Source organism: Anthonomus grandis, chromosome 12, assembly GCF_022605725.1.
Source record: "Anthonomus grandis grandis chromosome 12, icAntGran1.3, whole genome shotgun sequence".
In the NCBI taxonomy this organism is placed as follows: domain Eukaryota; kingdom Metazoa; phylum Arthropoda; class Insecta; order Coleoptera; family Curculionidae; genus Anthonomus; species Anthonomus grandis.
The window spans coordinates 5,328,709-5,343,571 of NC_065557.1; positions in this window are offsets into that span (position 1 = coordinate 5,328,709).

Consider the following 14,863-nt stretch of genomic DNA (forward strand, 5'->3'; position numbering starts at 1 on the left):
AGAAATATTGGAATTCTGAGGTAATGTAGAGTTTTGGGATTTTTCTCATTAAATTCCACTTTTCCTTAGTATTACTATGTTTTAGGTCATGGTTAATAAGAGCCTTTTTTTCAGCACGAATAGCAGAAGTAGTATAATTTCGAAGTTGTTTGTAATACGTCCAGTCACTCCAGTGATCATTATTTTTTATCTGTCGAAACCTATTTAAAGCTTTATTTCGTAGTTTAATCATTAACCTAATATTCTCAGTTATCCACGGTGCATAGGGTTTCTTTTTACCTTTGATAGTACTTGTTGGTGCATTGATCGTTGGTGATTTAAGGTATTACTCGACCCTTTCCATTTAAGATTTTAGAGGTGGGTAAGTGTACCTCTAAAATCAGACTATTTGCTTTTAGTACCCTCTGATGATGGACACCACTGTGTCCGAAACATGTAGAAAATTTTATATCAATAAATGTTTAATAAATAAGTGGAGGGAGACTGCAGGATTTTTATTTTACTTAAACCTACGACTCCACTGCAAGTATGGGATATTTCTTCACTATCATAACAATTGTTTAAAATGTCAATGTTTAAAAATTTTATAGCTGATGATTTGAAATAATTTATCGGCGCTTGAGTGTTGTTATCTTTAAAAACGATAACATTGGAGCAGTTTCTTGGCCTCCTAGGTTACCCGATTTATTGTCGCTAGATTTTTTCCTGTGGAGACCTGTAAAGTCTTAGGTCTACGAAACTCTAGTAGAAACAGAACAAGACTTAACTGGACAATTTATAGCAGCATTTGAAATGATTCAAAACGAGTATCAAATTTTTAGTCAATTTCACCGAATTTATGTGCGACGTTTAAAACGGTGTACTCAGGTTGGAGGAAGAGATTTTGAACAATTATTGTGACGATATAATGTACAAACGGCAAAAAGTAAATGCATTAAATTTTATTTAGGCAATTCATGGTCTTTCTATATTTTAACGCGATTTAGGGCCATAGCAACACTTTGCCGGAGTCCCTATACTCAACTCATAGTTTCTACTATTGCATTGAATAACCCCTAGAATTTTTGAAACGCCTTGTAAATCATTTACATTTAAATTACTTTACTTTAAAAAAATTGGGTCATAGATATTTGGTTGACGTTACTTCAACATTTTACCATATTCTTCCAAAATAACTTAAGGCAGATTAAATTCATAAGAACTTTTAGCAGAAGATGCATATAGTTTATTTTTATAATATAGTTACATTACATTTTTTAATGCCTAATTTTCATACTGTTTTTAATTATTGACCTCCAAGAATGTTATAGTTATCCATAAATGGGTTAAACGTTATGTTATTGGGAGTCAGTTTATGAGTGGTATTTGGTATTTTACTTCTAGGCAGGAAAACATCATAGTCATCATAAAAAAAACTGTATGAAACTAAAAGTGTTTCAACTAAAAAGGGGTCCGTCCCTGCCTGGGTCTCAGTTATCCTTTATCAGCTCGAAGCACCGAAGACAGTTTACGGTGGTAGCGGAGGGCTGCGATGTCGCGTGCCCTCCGATTGGCCCCATCCGAGTCTTCGGCGGCGTTCGATTGGCGGCACGTGCCCCCCGTCCCGGTCACGCATTGGCTCCGGAATGAACCGGAGCCGAAAAAGAACAACGATTCTTCCGGTATACGTCCTCGGACTGTCCTCCGCACGTTTTTTTCTCCCTTTATACCCTGGGGTGTGAAATTCAAGGATATTTTATCGTTTTTATAATAATTATAATTAAAGTGGTTGTTTTTAAAAACAACCCTTCAGTTCCCATACAGTAATAATTTATGTATAAGAATAAAAATTATTTTTAATTTGCAAAAAAAATGCAAGTGTATAAAAACCAAACTGTAGTAACCAAAAGTATGCAGACAATTTCAGAATTCTGCCAAGACGCAGATTCTGGTCTTAACATTCAAATTCAGATTATATATTATTAAATTATATGATATACAATTACTCTTTTGCAACATTATAGGCTTAGAACCATCAATTATAAAGTAGTTCTAAAATATTTTACTAGTCAAAAAAATATTTAAAAAAGCCTGATTCAAATTGTTGTTAGAGGAATATCATTGTCTCAAAAGACAGGCAAGAGATTTAAAATTGAGTGTTTTAATTTATTATTTGCGATTTGATAGAATGGACCCAAAAAACAACGAATTTGTAAGATGATTTTTTGAGTATTGATTTGTTTTTATGTTGCTGTTTGTGATATTTCTTCTGACGCATTTTCGTATTCACTACACTACAAAAAATAAGAGTAAATTTACAGTATCTTTAAGCTATATATTTCTAACTTGTTAATTTAATATTATTTTTCATTTATAAAATTAGAACTTTTAATTAAAATTTCTAGTTCAATTAAATTCAACGTAAATTTACTTAGTAAATATAATTTGCTGAGTAAAAATTCTACATACAAGGTGAGTACTATAGTACGTTAGTCACATATGGAAAACGGAACTTTTGAAGCATTTTCTGAACATTTGATAGCCTTGATAACATATAATGCTCTATCGGTCTAAAATATTTTCAGCCTTATATAGAAAAGATAATAGCTTTGATTTTTTAAATGGAACACCCGTAATATTTTTAGATAATTTGATTCCCTTCTTCATTTTGAGGGGTTTTGGAGAAAAAAAAATTGCGTGGTTTTTGTTAAAAACCAAGGGATAATTAATGGTTTATTTGTCAACCATTTAAATTCCTAAAAAGCTCAAATTTTAAACATGACTTTAAGAAAGCATCTTGATTAACTTTCCATAGCCCAATTTAATCAGCATTATACAAGATTTTTGAAAATTGAATTTACTAAAATGGCGAAAAGTCTATTTTTTTAAATATAAAACCTTATATTCTAATGGCCAGTAAAAAAAATAACTTCAATTTAATATAACTTATTTCTATACCTAAGTAGTCGCGTTCTAGAGATAAATAGTGCTTAAAAAGAGCAATGATTGTTCCTCTTTACAAGGGTGGCGATCGCGACTGTCCTTCTAACTTTAGACCTATAGCGTAATTGCCTACTTTAGCCAAGATAGTGGAACGGCTCGTTAAGGTGAGGATGGTTTCATTTTTAAATAGGTTTGGCCTATTGAGTCTTCAGCAGTTTGGCTTTCTTGAGTCTGTGAGCACAAATGATGCTATCTTTAGCTTTCTAGAGCACCTGTACAACCGACTGAATGTTGGTGAAGTTGCAGCAGCGGTATTCTGTGACTTGTCCAAGGCATTTGACTGCGTGAGTCACAGAGTGCTGCTGATGAAACTGGAGCTCTATGGTTTCAGAGGAACTGCCCTTGAGTGGTTTCGTTCCTACTTATCAAATCGTGTCCAGGCTGTCAAATTCAATGGTGGTATCTCTAAGGAACTTAATATAAATGTGGGTGTTCCGCAAGGATCAGTACTGGGTCCTTTACTTTTTCTCATTTATGTGAACGATCTGCCACAACTGCAGGTAACTGGCAAATTTACGTTGTTGCCATGATACCACCATCCTCTGGCACGACTCTGATGTTTCTCAAATGGAGGCCAATATACGTGCAGATTTGTTAAAAATAAAAAAAATGGTGTGATGCAAATTTTTTGACATTTAATGTTTTCAAAACAAATATCCTTAATTTTTAATGTAATACAAATGATATATGTTTGAATAATGAAGCCATCACCATGCCACCGTTCAGTAAGTTTTTGGGTCTTTCCATAGACAAGTTCCTTAAATTTGAAGACCATATTGTGAATGTATGTAGAAAAGTCTCATCAGGCTGCTACGCCCTAAGGGTTATTGCCACCAGTCTTAATTTCTCCATCGCCAGATCTGCATACTTCGCGATTATTGAGTCGCACCTTCGATATGGAATTTGCTTTTGGGGTTCATGTTTAAATTCACTTTTTAGTTCAGTGTTTGTACTCCAGAAAAGGGCCATTAGATATCTATGTGGGGCCAAGCCTCGTGACTTATGTCGCCCGCTTTTTGTAAGTCATAATATTTTAACCCTGTGTTGTATCTTTATTTTGGAAACAGTTTGCTTAGTTTTTAGAAAATATAAACAGGAACTCCACTTAGGAAGCCGCTATAATACGCGACAAAATTATTTGTTGAGGCTACCCATTCTTAATTTTGAACTTGTCCGTAGCTCTATCATATATGGAGGTAGAAAGCTGTTTAATAAACTTCCACTAGAAATAAGACAACTTAAGACTGAAAAAAGCCTACGTACAAGGACGAAAATATTTCTTGCTAGTAAAGCGTACTATAGTTTAAGTGAATTTTTTAATGATTAGCATTTATGTATTTTTCAAAGTTTTATATAATTTTATTTTATTTTAAATTAGTTTCTCGTTTTTATTCACTTAATGTACAGTCTATTGGCTTTGTCTACAACTTCTATGTTTATATTGACAATAAAGCATTTTTGAGTTTGAGTTTGAAATACTTATTGTCGTGAAAATTTGATCATTTTAAATATTTTTATTTTGTAAATTACTTAGTTAGGTATGAAAATGTCAACGTTTAAATAAATAACAGCTCTTATTTTATTGTTTTTGAAACAATATACAGGGTTAAAAAACATTTTTTTTGAGGGTCGATTTTATTTTTCAAAAGCCCCATATCTCAAAAACCAGTAGAAATACGGTTATGAAAATTTCTGCACATATTCTAAGGATAATTTAATTAAACACCTATTACAGTGTTTTCTAAAAAATCAAGAGATTTGAGAAAAAAAATTATTTTTGATCGAATCGATTTTTTATTTCAAAAACTTACAAAATGTTCATGACTCAAAAACCAGTAAAAGTTAAATTTTAAACATTTCTATACAAATTCCTGGAATAATTTAACTAAACACCTATTTCAGCGTTTTTCAAAAAATGTACAAAATTTTGAGAAAAAATATTTTACGTTACATGTATTTTAAGTGCCCATATCTCAAAAACTAAAAAAATTTAATTCTGAAAATTTCTACACGTATTCCTGGGATTATTTGATTGTACACATATTTTATTATTTAAAAAAAAAAAATTTTTAAGATTTTTTCTCAAAAATTTGACAAAATGCTCGTAACTCAAAAAACAGTGGCTATAAAATTCTGAAAATTCTTTGACATATTCCCGGGACTATTTGACTGCATACCTCTTTTAGGGTTTTTCAAAAATGTCAGAAATTTTGAGAAAAAAATTATTTTTTGGAGAAGTCCTTTTTTTTAAATTTCACAAAATGCCCATATCTTAAAAACCAATAGAAATAATATTTTAAGAATTTTTACACGTATTCCTAGGAGAATGTATCTGGATACCTAGTATAACTACTAACATTTTTTGGAGATTTTCTTTCAAAAATCTTTCAAAAATACGTATATACAGGGTGTTTTGAAGGTGAGTAGCCAAACGGAAATGGTGAATAGATGAGGTTACTGGCTATTTAAAACGCATAGTATTTTTTTGTTTTTCCTCAAATTTAAGGAGTAATATATTTTTTCATATATTTTTTAATATATTTTAATATATGTTTTTTTACTTTAACCTTCAATTTTTTTTAAATTTTTGGCCAAAATGGCGCACAATTAATTTTATTTTAAAGACTAATTTTGTCTCATTCAGATTTAGGTAATAACTGAGAAAAATATTTCAAGAGAAACTAATAGTGGAGTAACAAACTTCCTCAAATCAATAGAAAAAAAAATGTTACGTCTACTTTACAATGAAAAAAATAATATTAAAAAAAAGTTGTGGGGTTTTAAAATGTGTTAAAAAACATCTCTAGTTAATAGTCTTTCAAACGATATGCCACATGTAACAAAAATAATTAGGTAACTTACGAAAAACAAATAAGTTTGTCTTCAAGGACGCGTGAACTAATTTCTTGATAGCAACCTAATTGAGCAGGTATAAAGTTATGCCTCTTTCTGACACAGCTAAACCTGTTACGCCTTAACGCTGTCAAAATATACATATATGCAGTAATTTTTATAGTACTTTACGTAGGTCTAGTTACTAAAATTTACATATATATTGTTTATAGTGCAATGTATTTTTTTAAGAAAGCAATTCTTATAACTATGTAAAGCCCTAAAGATAAGTAATTAAGCATGTTTAAAAAGTTAATTTCTAGGGTATGATTTAACTTTATGAAACATGATTCGAATAGTTATTTTTAGAGAATATACAAATTACAAAAATTAGAATACACAAATTAAAAAAAAAATTATACGGATTCTAATAATAAAATTGATACATAACACACACATTGACTAAAAAATATATTTTTTTTCAATTCATCGGAATAAAGTTAAAAAAATACCAGGTTTGAATGTTTTTAGATATTTCGGCACATTCTACAACCATCTGCCTATCAGCTAAAATGGTTCAGACCCATCCTAAATAATAACAATCAAATATAGAAAAAGTATGTACTGCTTTTCAAATATACAGGGTGTCCCAAAAGTCAACGATAAGCCGATAAAGGGCAATATACCAGGTGCTCAGGGATTCAAAAAAAATACTAAAAAAAATCTATCTTGAGTACTTGAAAAAAATTGACACCCCCTGTTGACCTTTTTAGTACTGTGGCTACAAACTTTCAAATTTCTCAATATTTTTTAATGTAATCCTAAATAACCTTTCGATAAATTACAAAACTAAAGTCAAATACAACTGTTCACATTTTTAAGAAATTACCAGATTTTTGCGCAACTTGTGTTGAAAATTGTGTCTTTTGACCATCATTTCCCAAATTTAATTAACTGCCCTGGAAAAAAAAATTACTTCACTGCTTGGCAAGTGATTTCAAAAGTTGGCGTATCTAATCTAGATTTCAAAATGGTAAGATACTCGCTAGATTATTGCTTCAATAGGTGCGTATTTTTATTTTTTTTAGTACGTAGTCAAATGTACGCCGCTGCTCTAAGCTAAGTTAATTTTATAGTCAAAATAAATGAAATAAAAGATTATTTAAGACGTTTTAAATTGGATTAGTGCACACTTTTTCTTAATTTTAATTTCTCACTTTTTATTAATTATTGTTATTTAAATTGGGTGACCATGGCAAATGCACTTGCCAAACAGTGAAGTAATTTTCTTTTCCAGAACAGTTAGTAAAATGTGGGAAATAATGGTCAAAAGTTTCAACACAAGTTGCGCAAAAATCTGATAATTTCGTAAAAATGTGAACAGTTTTGTTTGAATTTAGATTTGTAATTTATCGCGGGTTATTCAGGGTTACGTTAAAATAAAAATTGTTAAGAAATTCAAAAATTTGTAGCCACAGTACTAAATAGATCAACAGGGGGTGTCAATTTTTTTCGGTTTTTCTATGAATGCCTATAATTTTAAAAGTACTCAAGATAGATTTTTTTTAGTACTTTTTTTTGAATCCCTGAGCACCTGGTCTATTGCCCTTTTTCGGCTTATCGTTTACTTTTTGGAATACCCAGTATACACACCTTGTGTGCGCTATATAACACCTATTTTTGACAAGAAATTAAGCTCAATAAATTGTATGCATAACTTAAATGTACACGATTAGCCAACTGTTAATAGAAAGGATATTTTTGCCTCGTAAGCGGAAGAACCATTTTCTCTCCTTGCCGAATTTATCTGACCATAAAACATTGTCTTTAAAGTACGCATTTACTAATTTAATTATCCCCTTAAAAACTTATTTGTTCGAGAAAAACCATTCATACAATATCCAATAAAATTATGCGCTACTTTCATGTGCGTTAAAAACACCTTCTGTTGGCAAGAAATTAAGCTCCTGTCTAATTTTGAATTCCCGCGACGCTAAGTGGTGCCTAATTTGAAAATTTTACATACAAATTTCTTTATATATCGCGTTTTAATAGGGTACGATTGCGGGGTTTTATCTTGAGGCGTTTAATGTGGCGGCAGGTAAATAAAATTGGGTAATTCACTTGGTTTTTGAAGAAACTGTTGGTGCACCTGCAAGTGTTTTTTTTTGAGGTTTGGGAAATTTCGAGGATCGTAATTAAATTATGAATCTCGGATGAGGTAAAAGAAAGTATGTAAGAAAAATATGTATTCAAGATGATACGGACTGTATTAAAACAATATAGATATTTTTTTCATGAAGATGAATTATATTGAATATATAGTTGGCCCAATAATTGGATGTATTTAGTCGCTATACAAATTTTCCAAACTTTCCTTTTTCTTATATTTCAGAATCCTTTGCCAATAAAAATACTTACATTTGATAAAATAAACCCTTGACAAGCAATATCGAAATAACGAATTTTATTAGTGAAATTTTATATTTGTGTTATTTGTTCAACATGAGTAGAAGGATAGAAAAAGAGATGAAGAAGAGGTAAAAAATTGATTTTTTTTTCTAATTTAATTTAATGTGTATCGGGATGGCGATTAGCGGTCGAATAAGCAGCATCAATGAACAAAAAATTGTCTAAAAATAAAAATTATTTGTTTAATAACTTAAGAATATTTAAGCTTAGTATTTATTTAAGACAGTTCAATTCAGTAAAATTGACATATTCTATTTTAAAGATTTTTTAAAAATTGTAATAGGGTGCCGGTCGAATAAGCAGCAACAATGACTGAAGGCAAAGAAAAAGTGAAAAATTCAAATTACCTATTTAAAATTTGAACATTTTATGTTTTTGTAAACTGAAAAATAAATAAATTAAATACTTTCTTCTAGGCAACTGAAGAAATTTAAATAGTTAAATCGATTTAATTCCAAATTAATGAACATTTTTATATCAGTTCGTAAATATAAACACGCTAAATGATACAAACCTACAACGGGATAGCGCGGTCGAATAAGTAGCAACAATGAATAAAAAAATTATTTAAAAATAAAAAAGTTTTTTTTTAATAACCTTAGAAAATTAAGTTAATACACTTTAAGGCTATTCAATACAGTAAAATTTAAATATTTTTCTTTTAAAGATTCTTCAAAAATTTAAATGTGGTGCCGATAGAATAAGCAGCCACAATGATTAAAGGCCAAAAAGAGGTAAATAACTTAAATTATTTAAAATTTGTACCTTTTACGGTTTTTGTTTGATACGCAAATAAATAAACTAAATACTTTCTTTAAAATTACAATTTGAATATTTTTAAATAATTTCAGTTTAATGCCAAATTGATAAACATTGTTGTATCGGTGCGTAAGCGAAAACACGCTGACAACATAGCGGTCGAATAAGTAGCAACAATGAATGATTTTTTTACGAATTTTTTAACTGACAAATAAATAAATTAAACAGTTTCTTCCAGGCAATTAAAGAAGATTATAATTTTAAAAAAAATCGAAAAAGTTAAATGTAATGCCAAATTAATACACATTTTTGTATCGGTCCGTAAGCAAACGCGCTGAAACGAACGTAAATATGGATAGCGCGGTCGAATAAGTAGCATCAATGAATAAAAATTAACTTTAGTATTTATTTAAGACAACTCAATTCGGTAAAATATAAATAAGTTTAAAGATTCTTTAAAAATCTAAATGTGATGCCGATCGAATAAGTAGCAACAAGTCGTAGAAAAGGAAAAAATTCAATATTTATCCCATTTTCAGACATTTCAAGATTTTTTTTCGTATGTACTGACCTATGTAAAATCCATCATTTCTCTTACTTTCATATGATTAAAATTAATACGATAAATTGCAGTCATCGTTTTTCTTTTGATGGCAAACAATGTAATACCCCAGAGAAGCGTTAAGCCATTATACAATGATTATAATGTAACCGACAAGTGTATAAACGTAACACCCCATTCGTAGTAAAACCACTGTACCGAAACCATAGAGGACCATAGGGTGTGTATAGTCTGTGTTGACAGGTTATAGATCATTTTGCTATTTTATACGGTCCATTGAGCGCTATAAATTATAGTTGAAATGTTTATTAGAACAGTTGGGTACAAAGATTGACACATCATTGTTATTTATTTATATAATATGTGTAAAAAAATTCAGAGAAAAGTACTATATAATGGTCCAATTATTATACTCGGGACGGTTAAAACGTGAAAATATCCATAGCGGAACCTGCCCGTAGTTATCCGTAATTATTTTATGTCCCAAAAACCAAAGATGCGGTGGACGTTCTAATACGAGAAATGAAATTTAACGCACGCGACGAAAATAGTTTTTTAATAGGGGAGCAATTTTTTGGTCTCAAACGGACGGAAAAAGGAGGATGACCACCTTAAATTTGAGCAATTAAGGGAAGTTTTGCACCTGCGGGCGTTTCACGAAGGGGGTTGCAATATTTTTTTTTTCGTTAAGTTATAGATATTATCATCGCGGCGTAATTAAGGGAAATGTTTTACGATAGAGGAGCATTGAAATAAAACAGTTTTTTTTATAATATACGTACGATGGACGTATTTCTATTTTCTTGTACTACATACATGTTTAAATCCAAATATCTGGGGCAATATTTATACAATGTTTCTAAAATTATGACTTGGATCAGACGCTGTTGTTGGTTAATGTGACTCAAGAAAAGTGATGTTCTTAGTTAGGCTTGTTTCATTTCATGATGTTGAACATTATACTTTTTTATTGACCTAAAATAGTCCAATTAGTTTTTTAGAAAAATAAAAGTCAACGGGCCACATGCTTTTAATTACATGAGAATACCCCCATTAGTTTCTCATATTTTGAACAAATATTAAAAACAAAATATTTTAAATAGACTAGTCACTGATCATCTTAAAGTCCATTTGACTGATCTTCACCGGCACGAAGAAATTTCCTGATTGATATACAAAAATTCAAAGCATCCAATCCTGACCTTAGGATTGTAAGGACTAAAATATGATTAATTAATTAACAACAATACCCTTATTGGTTATTTATCTCAGAAAATATAGGCCAAATCTGCTCTCATCAATGGGATATAAAAAAGGTAATTAAAGACAGTTCTGTTGCAACGACCTCTACAAAAATCGAGCTAATGCGAACGATACCATCTCGTGCTGAAATCGCAGGTACAAAAAAAAAGTTAAATGCGGAATATATGTCTTTTGCGCTAAAACACCTGCTTCTTGATTTGACTTGATGGTACTACCGGTTGTTAATTTGTTCTTCTTTTCTAAACACCGTTCGGCTATGTATTTATGCTCGGTTCTTCACGTTCGGTTTTAATTTAGCTCAAGGTTTTCTACTTGATCATCTATTACTTTATATATTAAAAAAAAATTAAACCTATTATGAAATTTATCATTTTTTTATACTCTTTTACATAACCAGCCATAATTAATTTTTTTAGTTTTATTTGTAATTTAGACGTTTAATGGGTCGAAATCAAGCTCTTTACGCAATATTAAGCAAATTACTTATATTATATGTAAACCGTATTTAAAAGAATATATAACAGAACGTTGGTCTTATGGTAATGTTTATCCTAGTTAGAGAAAAGTGGCACAGTTACATTAATGAACATGTTCAGGTCAGATGTTATGAAACATTTGTTTATTACAATTTTTGAAAGAAAAATTATAGAATTGGCAAGGTTGAATTGCATTAGCATCTTTTAATCCATTACTCTTTTTTCTATATTCTGTATGTTTTATATCATTTACTGTTCGCCATTAAGATAATTACATTAATACGATACGCTCATGATTCTTCACGTGAATATCAATAAATTTTTGTTTCCTTATTCGCGGCTTTCTATTTTTAATTAAACAAGGCGCTAAGGCCAATCAATTTTCGCATTTTAACCGTTTTTGTTAATAAAATTCCACGCTTCGTGATTTTTTATGACCTAAATAGATAATCAACGGTGAGTACGTGTAAAATGAATGAACTTATTAATAATATTAAATAGGTTTTTTGCTCAAGTTTCTCGCATAATCAAATGGATGCCATTGTTGCCGCACTAAAAATTCAAAATTCCCGCGAGCACCTCAAACTTCCAGGTGCCTTTGCGGTTTGTCTTGCAATGTGTGGAACAAGGATGGGTGGATTTATGTTGTTGACCAGTTAATATAAATGGAGCTAGTAATGACAAAGATTGTTTAGTGGAAAAGTTAAAAGTTTGTTATATTATACATAATTTATTTTTTATTTCTGTCTGACACGTGGTACTGCCTACAATTTTGTCTTTCTCAGACTTACTGTATTGTAAAAAAACGAAGTGATGCTTTAATCAAAATATATATATTTTTTTGTAAATCATAAATAATTGCTTACAGCCTTGAATAAGTTAGACAAGGAAAAACTTTTTGCAAAAATGATGTCAAATTGTGTTTATCATTAAAAAAAATTGCATCATTATCTGTCATTTGGTTGTCGCTATAATTTTATCTTTGTCAGACTCATTGAGTTGTAGAAAGCGCAAAAGAGGTCCTTCCTTTTTTTATGAATGAAATGTGATCTGCATATCTCTGTTTGACACTTGGAACTTGCTTACACAATGGAAAAGACAACAAATGACTAGATGGAAAATTTGGTATCGACACAATAAGAACTTATTTTGAATTAAAATATAGGGTGTACCAGCCTTGATTTATCACGTTTTGTACACTATAATGAGGTAGATGAAGAGAAACATGGCGAAAATAATGTGTGAGACAGAGATGGGCGTACATTTATTTCTTTCATAGGTTGTCAAATTTTCATAAAAGACTTTGCGGTTGATCAATTGGTTGTTTTGCAATGCGTGGATCAAGGATGGCTCTATGTCATGGACTAATTAATATAGATGGAGATTAATTAATATGACAAAGATTGTTTTGGGTAAAAGTTAATTTTTTGATATTGACTAAGGGCATAATTTCTTTTTATTTATCACTTTTTCTATGTTATAATGAGTCAGACTCATACTAAAATTAATATGTAAGACAAAGAAGGGTATATATAAGTTATATTATACATATTTAAAAAAAAAATGTATCCCTGTCTGGCATTTGGTGTTTTGTCTTTATCAGACTTATTGTATGGTAAAAAAACGAAGTGACCGAAGTAAAACTAATTAAGAAAATGATGTGTGAGACAGAAAAGAGCAAATTGTGTTTTTCATAAACTAAAAATTATTTTTTATCACTATCTAACACATAGTTCTCGCCTTCGATTATCTTTGTCAGGCTCATTGGGTTATAAACGCAAATCAATAATTAATAAATCAAACCTATAATCCTTTGTTAAAAAAATAGTTTTTTTATGAACGGATTCTGATCTACCCATCTCTGTTGGATAGAGGGATCATAAGTTTACTTATCTCTGTCAGACTTATTGCGCTGAAGAAAATGTGAACTTATGGCAAAATTGACATAATTGACAAAAAAAGACATATCGGATGAAATCATTAACTGGTTTTGGGGTGTTTCTTCTATAGGGGCATAATAATAATTAATATTTCTCTCATCAAAAAAAGGAAATATAAAATTATTAATATAATAAAACAACAATATCGTTATTAGACAATGATCCGAATTTACGATAATTTTTCACGATCAAGAGAACCTGCGCTCGGGAAGTTTCCTAATAAACATTTCAATTTCGACATTCTTTTAACTTTCAAACGATCATTATGTGCATTGTTTCCATGTTCTTTATACACTATGTAAAAAATAATAGAATTATAGATCCGTCAGTAATTGGTACGATTTTGAAATCCCCATATCGGGCAATAATTAATTTTTATTTAACAATACAACTGCTGCGGTAATAGACTGAACTGAAATTGAAAACATGTTATAATTAATTAATTAAAAAAAATGTTTGAAAGAAATTGTTATGTAAAATTGTTTAATTGTTAGAGTGATTAATTTGGACGTTGTTTATAAATACTTTTGTTCACTAGACACCCTGTATATTCCCATAAATAACAGATGTCAGACGGCAATCGTTTCTTGTATAATGGAAATTACTTATAGTGGTTTTTAATATTATTCGCTTATGTTTAGTTTATATAATTTTCACCAGAAAAAACCTTTTTTTTAAGTGCAGACAAGCATTTAAGAACGTACACCATTTATAACGGCGATATGTTGAAAGTTTGAAAGTAAACGGATAAAAATTAATTAAATCTTGCTAAGTTGATCTGTTCAGCGTGAACCAAAGATCGATATGTTTATGTTGAAATGCGGGAATTATGAAAGCACGCGTGTTTTAGTTCGCCTTTTTTTTTTAACGAACTTATTGCGGATAAAACTTATTTACACCTGAACATCTTAAATACGGCTCAAATTCCACATTAACAGTAATTATTATTAACTAATTCAGAAATTTCAAAATTTATAAAAAACATATTTGTTCTATCCGAGTGACTTTACATTCTACAATTACATGTAGAGATTTTTACTCGTAGTTCCTCACATTACCCAATAGACTTAACGTACACATACAAAATAAGAAGCAAAAAGACTTATATGACCGTAATGTGCATTTTAAAGCGGTTAAATGTCCATTATAGTGCATAATACCAGTCATATATTGAACTGATGCTGTTACATAAGAGGATCGAGTGTACATAATTTATTTAATAATTCTACAGGGTGTTTCACTGTTCGGAATATTAATGGATAAATTGGGTTGAACATTTTTGGATCGCCCATATATTGACTCGCAAAAAAGTGTACCAGAATAAATATTTTTTATACATAATATCCTATACATATCAAAAAATACTTTATTGCAAAATAAATTGATGGATTAGGTTCTACATCCTTGAAATTTATTTGGCTTTATTAAATGCTGGCAGTGGTTGCCATTAAGATATTATAGAAGAAATTGGAGCTAATTAAACTTAATTAACTTTAATAAAAAAAAAATATATTTACATTAATTAAAAATTGAAATAAAATATTATGGAAACAAGCCTAAAATATATTTTTTTTGTT